Genomic DNA, 19023 nt, shown 5'->3' with positions numbered 1-19023 from the left:
GATTTTTTTTAATCATGTTTCATTGTGATTCTATATGTTGGGCAGCATAGCACACAGTAGGTTGATCCCTGGAGTTGGAGTCAGAGGAGTTGAGTCTGAAACCAGGCTCAGCCTCTGTGATATTGGGCAGGTCACTTGAGTTCTCTGGGCCCAGGTGTCCTCATCTGTAAAATGAGAGTGTTGGCCGAGATGCCCTCGAAGGTTGCCTCCGAGGACTTTAATCTCCAGTGACACTGGCCTCCTTGTGATTCCTTGATCGTAAAAACTCCATGTCATGGCCTGGAATGCTCTCTTTTTCACCTCTGCTTCCTGGCTGTCCTGATTTCATTCAAGTCCCCAGCTAAAATCCCATCTTCAATGAGAAGCCATCCCTTGTCCCATCAATGCCTTCCCTCAGACATTATTCCCAATTTTCCTTTATATATCATGTACCTCCCGAGTTGTTTGCATGCCTTCTCCCCTGTTAGAAACAAAGCTGCTTGAGGGGAGGAAGTGTATCTGCTTTGTTTTGTATCCCTAGCACTTACTGGATCTGGAACATACTAAGTACTAAATAAATGCATGTTAACTGACTTGACCCATAGTAGAAATTTAGTAAATGCTTACATAACTGATACTGGGTGCTCTGCAATCCATTCCTCCCCTCCCTACAGTCTGCACCCTGAGATGGAGGGAGCAGTACCCCATTTCCATAAGTTATTGAGTGGTAGAGTCAGGACTGCAGGTCCAGCTAACACCCCACAGGTAAAGAATCACTACTGAGGAGAAAATCAGGCATTAATGTGAGAGATAGTTAACTCTCTGGGGCAGAGGAGATAATCATGAAGAAAGAGAGAAACCAGCTGGCTAAAACACCTTTCTGTCCGGCTCCTGCCTTTGTTCCTGGGTCTCAGTAAGAAATTTCCAGGGAATAGATGTTACTTTGTCAAATTCAATGAAATTGAATTGACCTAAGGAAATTCTAGCTTAAGTACAAGCTATATGTCAAGTACTGGTCCTAAATGGTCCCTTTCTCACTTAAGCAGGCAAAGTTTGCTACTTATACCTCAAGCCATTCTACCCAGAATGAAACTATTCCTAGGAAAGGAAAACCTGCCTTGTCCCCAAGAGATTTAGAGGGATTCAGATCCAAACTTGAGGGACATCCTAAGACCCAATGAGGCCTTCACTTGAGGGACATCCTAAGACCCAATGAGGCCTTCAATTATGAAATATCACATTTAATACCACTAGCAAAGAAGGGGTTATATGCTATTTAGCATATTCTAGGAAAATACATTATTAGAACAGGAAAGAATTGTGTAGATTATCTTGTCCACCAGACTCATTTTAAAGATGCAAAAACTTAGTCCCCAAGTGGGGAAATAAATATTTCCTAAGGCTTGTAGTAATGAGTGACAACTTTAACTTTTTTTTAATTCCAAATTCCAATTTTTTGAATCACAATAGGCTTATGGATCTCCATTGAATTGGACAGCTCCCTCCAGGACACCAAAATGATCTAGCCAGGGTTCAGTCCTAGTATTAGGAAACCAATCAGCAAATTGGAAAAGCCCAATTTCCTACTCAGTGGTGGCTCTTTATCTCTGAGCTGTTAGCTGGGTCTGCAGTCTTGCCTCTGCCATTCAATAATAGCTCTTGAAAGAGCGGCACTCCTCTACAGTACAATCTGTTTCCTGGCTCCTCCCCACTAGGGATATCACAATGCATTTTCCTTCATCCCCATTGAAACCCAGGAAGGCAACCTGGAGCAGGAAATCAGCATGACTGTTTCTCTTAGCATTTCTCTTAGTTACAAACTTAGTTCTGAGTAGAGGAAGTCAAACAGATAGACTGCCAGGAGGATGGCCAACATGGTTATGACTTTTTCATTATGTCCATCTTATTTTCTTTTCCCGTGTGCTGGACTAGATCAGCTGCACCCATCAATATCTGAGAGATGGGGCTGTGAGTGGGATGTTACTCATGGTTGCCCAGTGCCTCGTGGAACCCTATGATTTAATAGTGTGCTATGGAAGCCAAAGAATCTAAAGCAATTTTGAACTGCAGTAAGAAAAGCATGATATCTGTTGTGACTCAATGAAACTGGAGTCAGAGCATGAGGGTTCAAATCCTAGCTCTGTCATTTACTCTGTGACTTAATTTCTTGGAACCTCAGTTTCCTCATCAGTAAAATGAAGGCAGTGAACTCCATGGCCTCTAAGGTCCCAATTAGCTTTAAGTCTCAATCTTATGAGTAATAATAACAACAACAATAGTTGCTTTTAGCTTGGCACAGTACCTTAGCTACATTCTGTCATTTGAGGAGATATCATTATAGGCTGATGATATTCTGCTCTGATGAAACCATGTCTTATAGTCGTGTGTTCAGGTCTTGGCACTACATTTTAGGAAGGTCATTAACACGCTATGGAGTGTCCATAGGAAGGTGACCAGAAGAGTGATTCTCCTTAACTTCATGTCATAACAAGATCAGTTGATGTTCAGCCTGAAGAGGGCAAGATGCAGGGAGATAATTACAGCTGATGGGCAGCATCATACAGTGGAAGAAGGGGGACTGAACTTTAATTCAGAACCAGTCTGGTTTCATATCATTCCCTGATACTTACTGGATGGACATCCAGGAGCAAGTAACTTAACCTCTCTAAAAGTCAAGGTGGGGAGGGTGCTGCTTCTTCCTTGTCTGGGGGTGAATGGTGAGAAGAAGGGGAGTGAGTTATATGTAGTATCAGTCATCTCTGAAATGAAAATAATACCTCTATTACTTATTTCAGAGGTATTGTGAGAATCAGATAAGCACTTTGGAAATATTAAAGTACTGTATAAATATCAGTTTGGGAATCTGTGGGCCATGGGATACAAGAAGAGGAGGAGGGATAAGAAGAAAGAGAAGAAGAAAAAAAAGGAAGATGAAGAGGATGAGGAAAAAGAGAAGGGGAAAGGAGGAGGAGAAAGATGACGATGATGATGATGATGATGACGATGATGCCTCAGGAGATGGAAGATTTTCCCTCCTTAGAGGTCTTTAAGCAAATCAAGTCAAGTTAACAAGCATTTATTAAGTTCCAGACACTGTGTTTAGCGCTGGTTAACCATTTATTAGGGATATTCTAGAGTGTATTCATGGCCAGATACAGGATAGATTAGATGATTTCTGAGGTACCCTTCCAGCTCTGAGATTTCATGATCCTGTGAGATGAATGAGGACCAAATGGTAGCAACTCTTATGAGTCTCCAGAAACAGCTTCATGTCTCAACTCTGACATTTTAAAAACTACACTAAGACATATATATGTATGCATATGTCTACCATGGTGTATACTACATATGCTAGTAAATACATATATTTGTGTATACATTTATATTCTACAGAATTACACAGATGGAAAAACCCCTGTGTACATTATAGTATTATATACTTATTGCATAGTATACATATATACACACATATATGTACACATATATACACACATACATATATACACACACACAAATATATCAGATTTTCAGCCTATGTCATTTTATGGAAATGTGTCCATAAACATTAATCCTATATTGCTAGGATGAAACACGATGGTTAGTCTAAAAATATCACATTTTCTCTTAGTTAATTAAATCTAAACTTTCCACATACACTCACCCTGTTCTTTTGTCACCACATTGTCACTATGCAGAAAGAATGGCTGATCTGGTACTTATTCAAAAAACAACTTGATTTTGAAATCTTTACCACAAAACCAATTTTTTTTCCTCTCAAAATAAAAAGAGTAAAGACAAAAAATTGAACCCTTTGATTTTTATTAGAGAAGAACAAGAGAGAGAAAAATCACGCTGTGGTCAAATTCACATGCCATGTCAATTCATTTTTCTTTGAGTGGAAAAAAATTAACTTTGCCTTTGCAAATTAGATATGTACATTTCAGAGCAGTTACAGAACTCCCCTCCCGGCTTCTCCTTCCTTGTAATGTTTACATGCCCCTAATTGAAGAAGACTCTTTCCATTACTGGACACAGGGGAAATGACCATTTTATTTCCATTCAGAGAAGCTTAGTTTCTCAGTATTAGTTTAAAGCCTTGGAGAATTTTATGAAAATGGAAGCCGTCATTATTCTGCTAATATAACCAGGGAACAACTGGGAACAGCTTCTACAAAGGCATGTGTCCCAGTTCCTTTTAACTAGTCTATAGATTCACTAAAGCAAAAAGAAGTTCTCTCTTGCTCCTGTAAACATTTCTTAAACCTAAGCCTAGCCTCAAAAGATGAGAGAAAATCAATATTTACTCTGATTTCACAGCATCAAAGAAAATGCAGGTACTATTTAAAAAAATAATGTGTCTAAGGGTAGCCCTCTCTGGGGTGAGGGGGAGAGAAAAAAAGGGGGAGAAATTTATGTGATAATTTTATTATAATTTTAAAAGGATTTAAAAAGTTGCATATAGTAGATTTGCAGTTTCTTGTGCAATCATCTTTTTAAAAAATTGTACTGTTATGGAAATGCTTGTTTTATTCCATAAATCAAAAAATAAATAATTTTTTAAAAAATTAATATATATCCAGGAAAAAAGTATTAGTTGCTTACTGTCAAACATAGTATTTACCTTTGATGGACTTTCCATTTTTACTGATATTTTGGAAATGCACAACTTTAAAAAACAGCCTGATAACTTGCTTTTGATTTGACTATGCAGTACCTTCAAAGAAAGAGTAAAAAGTATGTTCTGTGGGCCAAGCCTATTCTATGAAGAGGAGGATGTATGACACCTCAGTCCCTTGCAGTCTGGCTTCTGAGCCTACCATTCCACTGAAAGAGCTTTCCCAAAGGCCATCTTTCATGTAGCTCAACTGCCTAATGTCATGGCCTTTTCTCCCTCTTCATCCTCCTTGATCATATTGCAGCATATGACACACTTGACCACCCCATCCCATTCTTCTGAACACTCTCCTCACCTCCTTTTGCCCTTAGCTGGCTGGCTGTGCCTTGTCAATCTCCTTTGCTGGTACATTGCCTTCTGCCCTCCCATAGTGCTGAGGTCCCCCAAAGCTGCATAGTCAGCACTTTGCTCTCCCTGTGTTCCTCAGCTCAGCAATGATACCCTCACCTCTAAGCAGTTGGCTCCCAGATGTGCATATATAAATACGTATGTAGAGATATAGATATATATCAGTCTTTCCTCGAAGCTCCCATTCTATAGCCACCACTGCACCCCAAGCTGAGCAAATCCAAAATTAAACTTATTATCTTTCCACCTAGACATGCACCTTCTCCCAGCTTCCTTATTTCTGTAAATGACACCGCCATCCTCCTCACACCAAGGCTTAACGTCTCAGAATTTTTTTTTAACTTTTCCTACTCCTTTAGCCTTCCTCCACCATCACCCAGGTGCTAAATCCTTTGCATTTTACTTCTAACTCTATTCAGATATGAAGCACTTAGGATGTGCCAGGCCCTGTGCTAAGTGCTAAGAACAAAAAGATAAAGGAGGACAATCTCTGTCTCAGCCGAAGTTGCATTGTACTAGGAAGATACAAGCTGTCCATAAATAAGTACATAGGAAAAATATGCCATCACCTAAAGTCATTTCAAGAGGGAAAGTAGACCAACTACTAGAGGGATCGGGAAGGGCATCGTGTCACAAGGGCACCTGAACTGTCTTTGGAAGAAAGCTGGGGAATCAAAAAAGTGGAGATGAGGAGGGAGCACATGCCATGCCTGAGCTATGGGCTGAACAAAGTCTCCAAGATGAGAAATGGAACATGGAACATCTAACTAGCCAGTTTGTTTTAAGCAGGGAGTTCTGACGGCTATCACCTTCACATTAACTTTTACACATGTTCCCTGACCTCTATTCACCCTGGTACGCACCACTGGATGGGACTTGCCTTCATCACTTACCACCTAGACTGTTGTAATAGCTTCCCAACTGGTCAGTCTGCTTCCAGTCTCTCCTGTCTTCAATTCATCTTTCATATAGCTGCCAAAATAGCATTCCAAATGCCTAGGTGTAACCAGCCCCTAGGACAGTGCCTGGCACATAGTAGGCACTTAATGAATGCTTATTGATTAATTGATTGAAATGTTTATTGATATTTCTAACTTCAGGTGGCTCCCTATTACATCTAGGATGAAATAGACACCCTATAGTCTGGCACTTAAGAACCTTCAGTCTAGCTCCAACTTGCTTTCCCATCCTTATTTCCCACTATAGCCCTTTACACACTCAGCATTGAAGCCAGACTGGACTATTTTCCGAGTTTACCCCATAATTTCCCACTTCTTTGGATTTGGGCAGGCTATTCTCCATACCTGAAGTGTAATATTTCTAAAAACTTTCTTTTGGACATTAATATCCATGTGGAAATTTTTCTCTTCAATATCCAACCCAGGTACCATTGACTCAAGAAAGTTTCCTTCTCAACCCTGAGAGCTGAAGCGTCTCTGCCTTCTCTAATTTTCATAGAACAATTTGTTGGTATCTCCTGTGCTCTTATCACATCTTACTTTATATCATATTTGTTTGTTAGAATAATTTGCTTGTTTTATTAATATTTTAAAATTTTATTTATTTTCATATATTAGTAAACTTACTTGTATTTATTCCTTTGTATTTGAATCTAGGTTTCTTGAGGGCAGGAACCAAGTTGGTTTTCAACCTTTTTGCCCCAGTACCTAGCACCATTGTGCTTTTCACATACTAATGCTTAATGAAAGTTTGTTGAATTGAAATGACTATTTTTAAAGTATAATTTCGTTCTTATTTTTCCATTTTCAGAAGCTCAAAGTGGCTCTTAATTGCCTGCCCAATCAAATAAAAACTCCTAATCATGTACTTCAAAACACTCTAGCCATTAGCCACATTTTAATTAACTACATTTTTATTTCAATAAGCTGTCTCATATCCTGCACCTCAGTCTAGAAAATGGTCATCTAAACCCATATTTGTCCCTAGAACCAGCTCTACTTCTAAGCATTCACTCATAGTATCCACCCAAATTTAAATATCCTCCTCTCTTCTCTCTAATTGAGTCCCTCTGCTCTTGCCAAATTGGATTTGTGAATTAACTCCCTTCTGAAGCCACCTAGATTAATATTTCCTGACCCTAGTTTCTTCCATCACTTAGACAATCCTTTTAGCACAGCTGTAATTAGTTATGTATAAGTGTATGTTCTGGACATGTGTTTTTGTTTTCTTACTTTTGGTTGGCTTGGTTCCTCCATGAAATTGTTAGATCCTAAAGGGCTTAAGACAAAGACTATTTATATGGCTTTCTGAAAAATGGCAGGAGCGCTAAAGCCCATGAGAAGCTAAGGCTTTTGGTAAATGCTAAGGAAAACAGAAAGGATTTCTTTAAGCTATACTGGGGACAAGGAGAAGATCAAAGAAAGGATAGGGCCCCCAGTGGGTGTAGATTACACCTAAACTGGGGACAGTGAAGAGAAGGTAAAAGTATTCAACTTCTGTTTTGCTCTCTCTTTTTCTATCAAGGAGGAGGATCCGCAGACAAGGAAGTATAAAACAAAACTTTATAATAGGAAATTAGAACTCAACCCTAATGAAGATGCTATCAAAGAACATCTCACTGTCCTCAATGAGTTCAAGTCAACAGGTGGGCATATATGGTATCCCAGAGAACTGAAAGAAATTGTGGGAAAGTTGCTGAACCATGCTTTGGAAAATGATGGAGGATCTTCACACTGTTTTCCCACCCTACCATCCAAGGGCAGAAGATCTGTTTTTATCCCTGATTTGAATTTCTTGATTCCCCAAACTACTTCCTTCTGGATGAAGTATCTCCTACCAGATAAACAACTGCATTAAAAGATTTAATGGCCAATGGAAAAAGGGGGAGAGATGTGAAAATCCATTCCCTTCCCTCCACTGGTAGAGCTGGTGGAGGAATGTGGGAATTACACCCTACAAAGCTTCTCCTTGCCTCTAACACTTCAATCCTTCCCAGGGTAAGCAGACTTACTTTTTAAAGGCCTTGGGTACATGACTTTGATCAGTAAATTTTGGCCAAGTTTTCCTTTCAATTCAATAGAGAACTTATTCACATTTCCTAAAGGAATAAACAAGATGTATGTATGTAGGTAGATATGTGTGCATATATACATATATGTGTATGTATGCATATATGTATATACATGTATGTGTGTATACATATATGCATATGTTAGCATATTAGTGCCTCCTTACCTAATCTCTCCCTTACTTTCTATGCCATCTGGGTGGCAAGGGGAGGGAGAAAAATGACTTCACAGAACAAATCCTCTTCATTAAAGGATTTGTTCAGTAAAACTTGGACTCAGTCAAAAGGTCACACCTAAAGACCTAGAAGGCCACATGTGGCCTTGGAGGTTGCAGGTTCTCCACCCCTGATCTAGTTCAACCTACCCTTTAAAAAAGTAACTCTTCTACATAATACCAAAGACCTCCAATGAGGGACAACCCAATTACCTTTGAGGCAGCATGCTCCATTTGGGGACAGCACTATTATTATTAAGGAGTTTTTGGTGTTTTTTTTTCTGATAGAGAACCTACCTTTGCCTCTTTTCAACTTCCATCCATTGCAAGCTATCTTGACCTCACTTAAACACAGCTATGACGTTCCCACCAAGTCTTTTCTTTGCCAGGCTAAACACACCCAATTTCTTTAACTGATCTTCACATTCCATGACCTAAAGACCTTTCACCATCCTGGTTGCCCTCCAGTTCATTATTGCTACTCTTAAAGTGTGGTACCCAGAACTAAATATGGCCTGGCAAAAGCAGAACACTGTGGACTATCTCCTTTTTCTTGGATTCTGGGTCTAGAATTAAACTGTCCCAAATTAGAAGGGGCTACTTTACTGATTTCAGCATCACTAAAGGTTTTATAGCAGATACTGAACAATCATTGGTTAGCAGTTTTACAAAAGGGATTCCTGCTTATGTATAGGCTGGACTACATAATTTATGGGTCCCTTCCACCACCGAGGCTCTATGATTCTTGCCTTCTATAGATTCTATTGAATCCAATGTAGTGACTCCCATTGAACTGACACTCAGTCAAGTTGACATTCAGAAACACTGAGTAGCTGTGGTGCATAGTCCAGGAGGTCAGAAATTTGGAGATGATTTAAAAATGTGTTTTCAGAAATAGTAAGGATCATAGTATCATGGTTTTAGAGTGGGATGGGTGCTTCGAGGCCATCTGGTCCAACCCACTCATTTTACAGATGAGGAGACTGAATTACTTGAGGGCAAGAACCATGTATGCATATAGTAGTTACTTAATAAATGGTTGTTGGATGAAAATGTGGATGAATGAACTCTGGTTGTAGAAAAGACTGGAGAAAGCATATTAAATATCATTTAGTAGTCACAGCACAACACCAGAAAACGCAATAAGGAACAATCTCCATTAACAGGGAAAAATATGCTTCATGGCTTCGTGAACAGGACATTTTAACTGGATGTGAAATGACCCAAATCAGAATATTAGAGAAAAATGACTCCTTTATAAAGACAGATTTAAGATCCATATTTCAGTTCTGATATGCTATGCTCTCTCCTAAATTATTCTTCTTCTAAATTAGCTACATTGGTTTTCTACATTGTCTTTGACTAATCAGGCAGTAGAGTTTGCCAGCCCTTTATTTGATAACTTAGACTAGACTAAAAAATGGGAAGAGAGTATAACAGAAAAGTGCTTAAAGTTGTTCATAATTTTTTAAATTAATGAAAATGAAAATTAAATTTGTTCTTTTAACAAGCATTTATTAAGAACCCACTATCAGACTATAGTTAGACACCTCTCTGACACTCTAAGCTGCAGCAGAGGTGTCAAACTTCATTGGTAAAGGGAATTTTCTCACTGGGAATATCCTACATCAAAGAAACAGCAGGTCTGGTCTTAATACTAAGCAGATAGATATATGGGTCACATGCAGATACATATTATTGTGACATCACATATTATAGTTAAATAAAATAGATCTTATATACATTATATTATTTGTGTGCCAGCCTTCCCAGAAGGCAGTATATGATTTAGAACTAGCAATTACTACCTCTTTGAAAGTATCAGCTACTGTCAGTCAGTTAACCAGTTTTTATTAAATGTTTTCAATGTGCCAGGAATTGTATTAACCACTGGAAATCCAAATACAAGCAAAAAGAAAGGCAGTCCCTATCCTCAAGCAGCTTACATCCTACTGGGGAGCTGAAAAGGGGGTTGGGTGGGGGAGGTATCTGCATAGGGACAAAATCCAAGAAGTCAGAAGTAAATCCAGGAGAGAAATGGAGGATGATTGTCCTGGGGCCATTCTTCAAAATGGAGGGCCCCAGGAGAAACTTGCCAGTGGGAAAAAGGACTTTTGGGAGAGGAAGGTGAGAAGGTTCTAGGATGAGAAAAGTTTTAGGTTGAGAAGGAAGCTTAGCAGAGTAGCAAAGTCTAGAGAATCAAAAGCAGAGTTGGGTGAGCCCTGTTTTAAGGGTGGGTGCTCATTTAGTTGTAGAGGGATGAGCTGCTGCCTCAGTTCAGGGAGTGGATGTGCCCTTGTTTTGTTGTTCTTGACTTCCTTCTATACATCAAGTTATGAGATGTCTACAATTATGCCACATGGCCTTCTCTTACATATGTCATGCTCTCCAGATAAGTATTTCAAGCTTCTAGTACTTTGAGAGAATTGATACAGGTCTCAAATTACTTGAACACATCTGGATTAAGCTCTCTTCCCTCCCCACTATAGAGCATGCCCACACAACATTCTTGGTTCTAGCCAAAGTTATGTAAGTTTGGGCAGAGGGAGTGCCTGGGTTCTGGATGTGAGTGTAAAGTCCCTTAATTGACTGCTGAGCCAGAAAACCTAATGCCTCCATGTCTGTACAAAAGCAAATAGTCAACTATATTCCCCCACTCCTGTTTCCTTTCTGGTTTCAAATAGGGAGGGATTTTTCAAGCTACATCTGAAGTGTTGAGTGGAAGAAGGAGCAATTGCCCTTTATCCCACCTATCTTCTATGTGGCCATGAGCACATGACTGCCTCGCTCTTTTGTGTTTGTTTTTTCCTGAATTCTAGGCAAACTGGTTTCTTGTGATGGATGTGTCTAGGTCTGGCAATGACCTGATGAGCTCTAAAAGGTCTGAGGGTCCTGAGAAACCTTCAAGGTAGTGGCTGTGGTGTCCCCAGAGTAAACAGGAGCTGGTTCCATGGGAAGAATCTGCATCCAAGTAAGTTAGTCACCAACAAGAGGACGGACTCAAGCTAGGATCATGGTCCCAGCAGACCCATGCTAGGAATAAACACATAGATGTGCTAAATGTCGGGAAAATGTAAAATGTCTGGTTATCAGCTTTTCAAACTCTTTTATGTGCTGAGGGAGCTCAAATATTAGCCTTCCAAATGATTATGATCATAGGTATAAATTAAGTTGCTGAATCTCATTCATCTTGAAATTTTGTCTCCCATCTCTACCTTCTTGTTTTCTAGGCATTCATCTCATTTAAAGTTCTACCTTCTGCAAAAAACAGTCCTCATCTCCCTTAGTCCTAGTGTCTTCCATCGGAGTTCGACAATTTATCCTGTATACATTGTCCGTACATAATTGTGTGTTTTCTTCACTAGATAGTAGGCCCTTAATAAATGCATATATGTGTGTATGAAAAAAATTCAAGGCAGTTTTAGGAATAACTATATGTATATACATACATACATACATATACATACATACATACATACATACATACACACACACATGGAGTGATCGAGCTTCAGGATGAAGAGCTGGAGCATGATAGAGGAAGTCTGGACTGTGGTTTCATACAGACTGTCCCCCAGGACTAGAATGCTCTCATTCCTCATGTCTGCTTCAGAGAATCCTTCTTTCCCTTCAAGGTTCAGCTCAAAAGTCAACTCCTACATGAAGCCTTCCTAGATCTCCAACAACTTCTACTGCCTCCTAACTCCAAATCATGTTGTGTATATATTATATCTACTTACATAAGTGCTATTTCCCCAATTAGAATGTAAGCTCCTTGAGGGCAGACACTATCATTGTCTAGTGCCGAGCATGTTATAGTTGTTTAATAAATGCTTTTGGGTTGATTGGAGATTGATTATGGGTACATATTTTGGGGAAGATTTCATATCCCAATCAAGCAGCAAAATCACCTTAGCCCCTGTACTGAGTGTCTTTGTCAGATGATCTTTCTATTTCCCAAGCATTTCTCAGTGGTAAACTTCTCTGAATCTAACCCTGAGTTATGGGTTTTGTGCATTCTTTTAGAGCACTGAACTACCCCACCCCTTGGTGTTTTCTGCTAGCAGTGTCCTCGGTCCTCCAGTGTCTGTACAAAAGCCATGGGTGGTCGAAGTGTTCAGGAACTGAAACTTAGCTCACTACATGCCCTATTCCTCTTGTAACTTGAATAGATTGGGGTTAGTCCAAATAAATGCTGGAACACTGGAAAAAGTGATTGGGTCTGGGTATACCATGACCATGGTATCAACCTTCCCAGTGACACCCACTACTTCCCTGGGAAACTCTATTTTATTACATATCTATTAAAAAATATCATTAGCCCTTCTCACTCAGAGTACAGGGGTACAGGCCCTGAACAGGTTATAGAAACACATGCTTCATGTTTTCTTCATCAAATATGAGACTATAAAGACCAAGCAGGAGCCACTATCCAGCACAGCAAGAGTTTTTTTTTTCTTCTCTTGGTCACGGTTACATAGGAATACCATGAATCTAAGTGGAAATGACCCTAGAAGTGTTGCTGGGGCAGGGGTTAAAATTCTCCCCAATTCCATCTCTATTTCCTGATGCCAGTCCACTGGATTTTAACTTTTAGAAAACCAAGGACTAGTTCCCCTTTCAAGTACATGCATCTCCACCACAGCTGTGTCAGACCACCACCCATCTCCCAAAGTGGACAGCCTTGACCTTGGGGCCCAAGGCCCCTGGCCTCTTGGGGAGGAGGACTCAGAATAACTGGAATAATATGCCTGCCTTTACTCTTTAATAACATAAGAAGTCTGGGTTGGCCTCTATTTTGTTCTCAGTGGTTCGTGCCTTCTTGGATTTCACTTTGGGGATCTCTGGTTAATTTTTATAGTTTGAAATTCTGCCTTGGTTTGCACTTCTCCCTCCACTGCCAAAAAGCATCCTAAGTCACCAGGGAAGCTACTCCTACTGCTTAGGCGAACTGTCTCGGTAATGATGATAATTCCTCTGTCCAATTAGTTCTGTCTAGTGCAGTTCATCCCTAGCTGTCTCATTTTTTTCATGAGGCATTGGCTCCTCAACCAAAGCACAAAAGTGGATACCTCTGTCTACTCTTGGGGAGATGGGCTAGGTAGGAACTTCCCATCAGTGTCCTCCATGCCCTCAGAACCAGGTAAATGGTCATCTTTAAAGAATAGAGCATGCAGTTCTCAGGACAATCTACATGAAAGTTGTATGTAATGTCATAGATCGCCTGGGGTTTCCTACATTCTCTCATCAGGTGCCTGCTACTCCTGTTTTACAGCCATAACATGTTCAGGTAATCTGAAGGGAAGGGGGGGGACTATGAACTTGGTAGTTAAAATTATTCTGATGACTGTATTTCAATATAATTGGCTTCTTTTGCAGTCCTACGTTTATATTTTGTGCATTAAAAACATTAAGCAGACCATCGAAGGGGTCTAAGACAAGAACAATCAGGAACCTCCAAGGTAAGCAAATGCTCTCCCCATCAATCCTGAAAATAACTATATTTTATCCATTCTATGATCGACAGCCTGGCCTGTGATTTCTCAATTGGCATTAGGTTTGAGCCAATGGGGAGGGTGTGGCGCTACTCCATAATCCCCTTGTCTCTTCCACAGTCTATCCTTTCTTCTCTATGACAGACCTCTTGTTATTTAGGAAGTCCCACCTGGAAGAGGGTAGATTAAGAACAAATTTCCAAATATACCCTTTTCTAGTTATCTCTTGGATATAAGAGAAGGCCCAAGAGGGTCAGAGAGTTCACACAAGACAGTAACTACATTGTATTGCTTCCTGATTACCTCCCCTGGAACCTCATATTCCTCCTGTTGATTGGGGGTAAGGAGGATGCTTAAAAACTATGCGAAAAGCACCACTGAGGACGTATTCCTGATACCAGCATTCCTTGGTGAGGGTTTATAACTAATGCTACGTACCGGCCCACTAATAAATGAACAGTCATGATGGCCACTCGTCTCTATCGAGAAATTGTATGAAGTTCCCTCCAGCACTCAATATATTCTTGAGATTATCTTTCATTTTAGTTATCTATTAATATTTCATATCCCCCTTCTCAACTGTAATCTCTACAGTAGGTGCTTAATAAATGCTTGCTGAATTAAATTGGACAGACATCAAATTTTCATCTTGTTAGTACTTTTGCTGAGAGAAGAATATATTATGGTTGAGATGTAGACTCTTAAATAGATTTATATCTTCTGAGGATTCCTATTACAGTGAGATTTTTTTCCTTCTTATTTCTATAACACTCAAAACAGAATGATTAATTTTATAACCATTAGCAACAGTGGGGTTTAATCATACGTGCTCTCAAGCTTTAGAGGGTTGATGCTGAGTTCAGGTAGAACTTTATTCTTCCCTGCATCTCATTGCAGATTTCTTTTGAGCTATATATCATGTGTATAACCTTCTATCAATCCCATAGTAGTCTTTATAGTATCAGAATGCAAGGAGAGGAAAAGTATTTAATGGTACTCTTCAAAATTAATATTTTGTATTACATTTAAAGGACTACATATTTTCTCTTATTATTTCTGTTTGTTAATGCCTTTGAGTGATGTGCAAAAGTGATCTCAGACTAAAAGCAATCTTCCAGTGAAGCCTTCATCTTATGCTCTATCACAACACAGAGGCACCCCTGGGCTCTTGAAGCCAAAGAGAATGGAGCACAAAACTCGGGGAGTTTCTACTTAGCTAGGAAAGCTTTGACTGTAGCCCCAGGCTGTTTCTGAAGTCTAGTATTGCTAAGGGCAGAGAGGCTCATAGCCAGCAGATTGCCCACTAGGTAATGAACTGTAAGGTCATGACAATCTATGAAACTGATGAAAATACCAACAGCTCTGATTCTTAGCCTCCTTGGTGGCGAAATTAGAGCAAAGGGGCAGGACATGCTAAAAATCACAGTTCTTAGATATCCAAACATTAATTCAGTTATTGATACTTGAGATGCAGAAGCAGCAAGGTGTAGGGAATTGAGCCAGAGAGACCGTGAGTTCGAATTCTAACATTAATAGCCATATGAGCAGGAGGGACTTACTCTGTGCAGCCAAAGCTTTTCTGCAGGACCTGCCTACTGAGTAACAGAGATATATGTCAGTGTGGAGAGTTGCCACAATGGAATTTCCAAGTATTGAAGAAAATCATGAATCCTTCATACACATGTAATCTAAATAGTAAATCCACCTCATAAGCCTCCTTGTCTTTGTCCTCACCAAAACCTCCACTCCATCACCCCTGCTCTGCCCTAACTTCCCTTCCTTCATGATAAAGACCTTAGTGCTGATTAGTTCAGCCACATATGAAAAGTTACCCTTGAATCCCTTACTCCCTTGACTTACTGCAAGTCACAGCTTGGCAAACTGCAGCCCTAGGATACCTCCACCTCCTGCCTTCTTCATTACTAATCACTGGTGACTCAACATTCCTAAAGAAAGTTAGAGTCATATTGACTAGGTTCACTAAAACTAACGTCTAATTTCAGCTGGTTCCTCACTACTACATGACAATATCTTTTATCCTTCCCTGATTGATTCTTTCCTACAGTCTGCAACAATGGCTATTCCAGATCTTCTCAGACTTACACCACTTCTTGATTCCTCCCTTTCCACGTTTCTGAGAAAATAGGGACCATCAATCACAAACTTCCTTTTTCCTATGATATAATTCAAAATCTCAATTCATAATTCTCTCCTCCTTTGCTCTATTCACTGATAAAGAAGCAGGCCTTCCAGACAAAATTAACCCCTCTCTTTGTGCTGAAATTACTCCCAGCCTGATCTACTCCCCTCCTCTCTTATCTCAGAGCTTGTCCCCTCACTCATTTCCACAATTTCATCTTCATTCTCTTTATTAGCTTCCCCACTGAAACCTAAAACTACATTGCTCTCTCTGCTCTTATAAACATTGAAAAAAAATCTTCCCTTGACCTCACTATCATTCTATATCTATATTCCTTTTCATAGTTGAAGTCCTATAAAGGGTGTTTCTACTTATTACCTCCATTTCCTCACCTCACATTCACTTCTCTGCAATCTGGCTTGTAACCCCATCCTCTAACTAAAGCTGTTTTATCCAAAAAGAGATCTCCGAATTGACCTCTCTGTAGCTTTTGATACTGTCAATTGTCCCATCTTCCTACGTATTCTGTCCTTCCTGGGATTCCCTAACACTGCTCTCTTTTGCTTTTCCTACCTGCCTGATGACTTTCTCAGTGTCTTTTGCTGAATCAATCTCCTTCTGATCCACTTGTGTATACACCTCCCATCCCAACCTTCTGTGTTGGATCCTCTCCTTTCTTTACATTCACTCCCTTGGTTCCTAGGGGACCAGTTGTCATCTCTGCAGACAATTGCCAAATTTGTATACATCACCCTAAACTGTTTTCACTCATGAGCTCCCATCCTCACATTCAATCAACCAATCAGCAAGGATTTATTAAGTGCCTAATTGCCTGCTGGATATCTCCATCTGGATGTTTGCATATAACATGTCAAAAAGGAAACTCATTATATTTTCTTCCCAAATCCATCCCTCCTCCAAACCTTCCGATCCTATTGATGGCGCACCATCATCCTTCCAGTCACTAGAGTTTGGAAGCCTGGAGTCATTCTGGACTCTTCCCTCTTTTTACCTCCCCATATCCAATCAGTTGCCAGGTCTTAGAGAGTTACCAAGGGTACGGTTAATCCTACCCACACAACATCTGTCACATCTGTTCCCTTTTTTTCCACCCACACAGCCTCAGTCTTCTGGCAAGACCTCTCCACCTCTCTCCTGGACAACTGTGATAGCCTTTAATCGCTCTCCCTGAATTCAGTCTCTTCCTTCTCCAATTCTTCTTCTACTAGGTTTCTAAACTGAATTCCCTAAAAATATATATTTGGACATGTCACACCCCCCTCTTAACTCAAAAATAATTAATGATTACCTCTTACTTCTAGGGGAAAATACACCCTCTTAACTCAAAAATAATTAATGATTACCTCTTCTAGGGAAAAATACAAACTTATTTAAACTTACAAATTTAATTTAAGGCTCTCTCAATCTGACTTCCACCCACTTTTCTAGTCTTTTTCATATTACTCCCCTTCATTCACTTTCTATTCCAGTCAAACTGGACTACTAGCTGTCCCCTCTACATCTAAATTATCTCCCGGTACCATTCCTTTGTACAGGTAGTCCCTCACACATGGAATACTTTCTCTTCACCTTCCTGTCTGCAATCCCTTGTTTCTATCAAGGCATAGCTATGAGGCCACCTCATACGGGAAGCCTTTCCAGTGTCCCCAATTAACATTCTCTCCTCCTTGAAATTACTTTTGATGATTTTGTATCTGCTGATTTCTGTACATGTTTTATTCCTTTTTCCACCACCACCCCACAGAATGTAAGCTCTTTGAGAACTGGGATTATTGTATCTTTTCTTTATATCCTCAGCAACTATGTCAGTGCCTTCTATGTAGTAGGTGTTTAATAAATGTTTTTTAAATTAAATTGTTGCATGAACGCCACTACTGAAAGAATAGAATTCATAAAAAGTATGCGTTTCCTGAAAACCTTAATCACTTCTATATTGATATTCTTGCTACATACAAACCCAGAAGACATAAGCCGTTTGTAGGTGAATGGAAGAATGGCTCAGGTTCTACACAAGGTAAATAAAAGATTTGGTGGTTTCATTGTATGTTCAAGGGAAACAAGAAACATTGGTCTATGGGACTCTTGACCATCTCACTGTGCAATGTTTGCAATGAGAAAGGAAACTACTATAAGGAAATTGCTCCTGCTATACCTTGTGGATAAAAAACAATGCCAAGAAGCAAATTTGAATGCAGAAGTATCACTGAGAATTGAGTAGATGAGATGTTGTGACAGAAATATGACTATGAAAAGAAGTTTTTTTGTTTTTTGTTTTGGTTTTTGGTCCGGCACTGCAATTTCATCAATGTAAGACATTCCCAATATGGGAGCTACCTTCACCAATACAGATTGACAACTCTTAATTTATAGTCTGAGAGGGTTGCTGAGGGTACTGAGAGTTTAACCACCTTGGCTATGGTAATTTAAACTCAAATTCAACCCAATTTTTCTTGATTTCAGGGCTGCCTTCAATCCACTGTGTCATGATGGCTTTCAATATGGGAAGGGAATATATCATTCAATGGGAACAGAATAAAATTGAGGGGACAGAGTGGAATAGCATGGTACATTAAGGATATACACTGCTGGGAGTAAATCTAGGAACGAGAGGGTGCTACACATCCTAGCAGATAATCCGTAGGTGGAGATCAAAAGTGGGGGAAATAAAAGTGGTGTTATTGTGGTGGTATTCTATGGAACACCTGGAGAGAAGGAAGAACGTGAACAGCATTTGGGAAAACAGATCACGAACCTGGCATGGAGGCACGATATTGTAGTGATGGGAATTCTTCAATTATGCTGACATCTGCTGCAGCTCTCTGTGCTAAAACTAATGCAGCTAATAAATTCTTGGCTTGCTTTAATGATAATTTCATTTTATAAAAAGGTGTTGGAAGTGACAAGGGGAAGTGCTAATTTGGACCTGATTCTGCCCAACAAGGAGAAACTGGTTGCTGAAGTAGAAAGAATGGGAACTTTAGGGACAAATGAGTACTCTATCATAGAACTTTTGATAGATAAAAGAAAAGCTAGGCATAGGCTGACAAGCACTCTGAAAATAATCCTAATAGTATTTATATAGCACTAAGGTTTGCAAAGTTTTGCTTATATATTGTCTCATT

At 39.7% G+C, this 19023-nt stretch overlaps 1 long non-coding RNA gene across 1 annotated transcript in view; it reads left to right on the top strand.

Moving 5' to 3' along the window:
- LOC138166181 (uncharacterized) overlaps positions 1-11201 on the top strand; it is a 69672-nt gene extending 58471 nt beyond the window's left edge. Inside the window, exons 3-4 of the long non-coding RNA XR_011169560.1 lie at positions 7487-7959; positions 11065-11201. This is a non-coding gene — a long non-coding RNA (uncharacterized lncRNA). The remainder of the gene's footprint in view (positions 1-7486; positions 7960-11064) is intronic.
- The last annotated feature ends 7822 nt before the right edge of the window (positions 11202-19023 follow it).

Source organism: Petaurus breviceps, unplaced genomic scaffold, assembly GCF_028583685.1.
Source record: "Petaurus breviceps papuanus isolate PSGF00001 unplaced genomic scaffold, PetGlider_PUasm1.0 220, whole genome shotgun sequence".
Classification (NCBI taxonomy): Eukaryota; Metazoa; Chordata; class Mammalia; order Diprotodontia; family Petauridae; genus Petaurus; species Petaurus breviceps.
The sequence above is the reverse complement of the archived record's forward strand: the minus strand, read 5'-3'. Positions and strand labels throughout refer to the sequence as shown.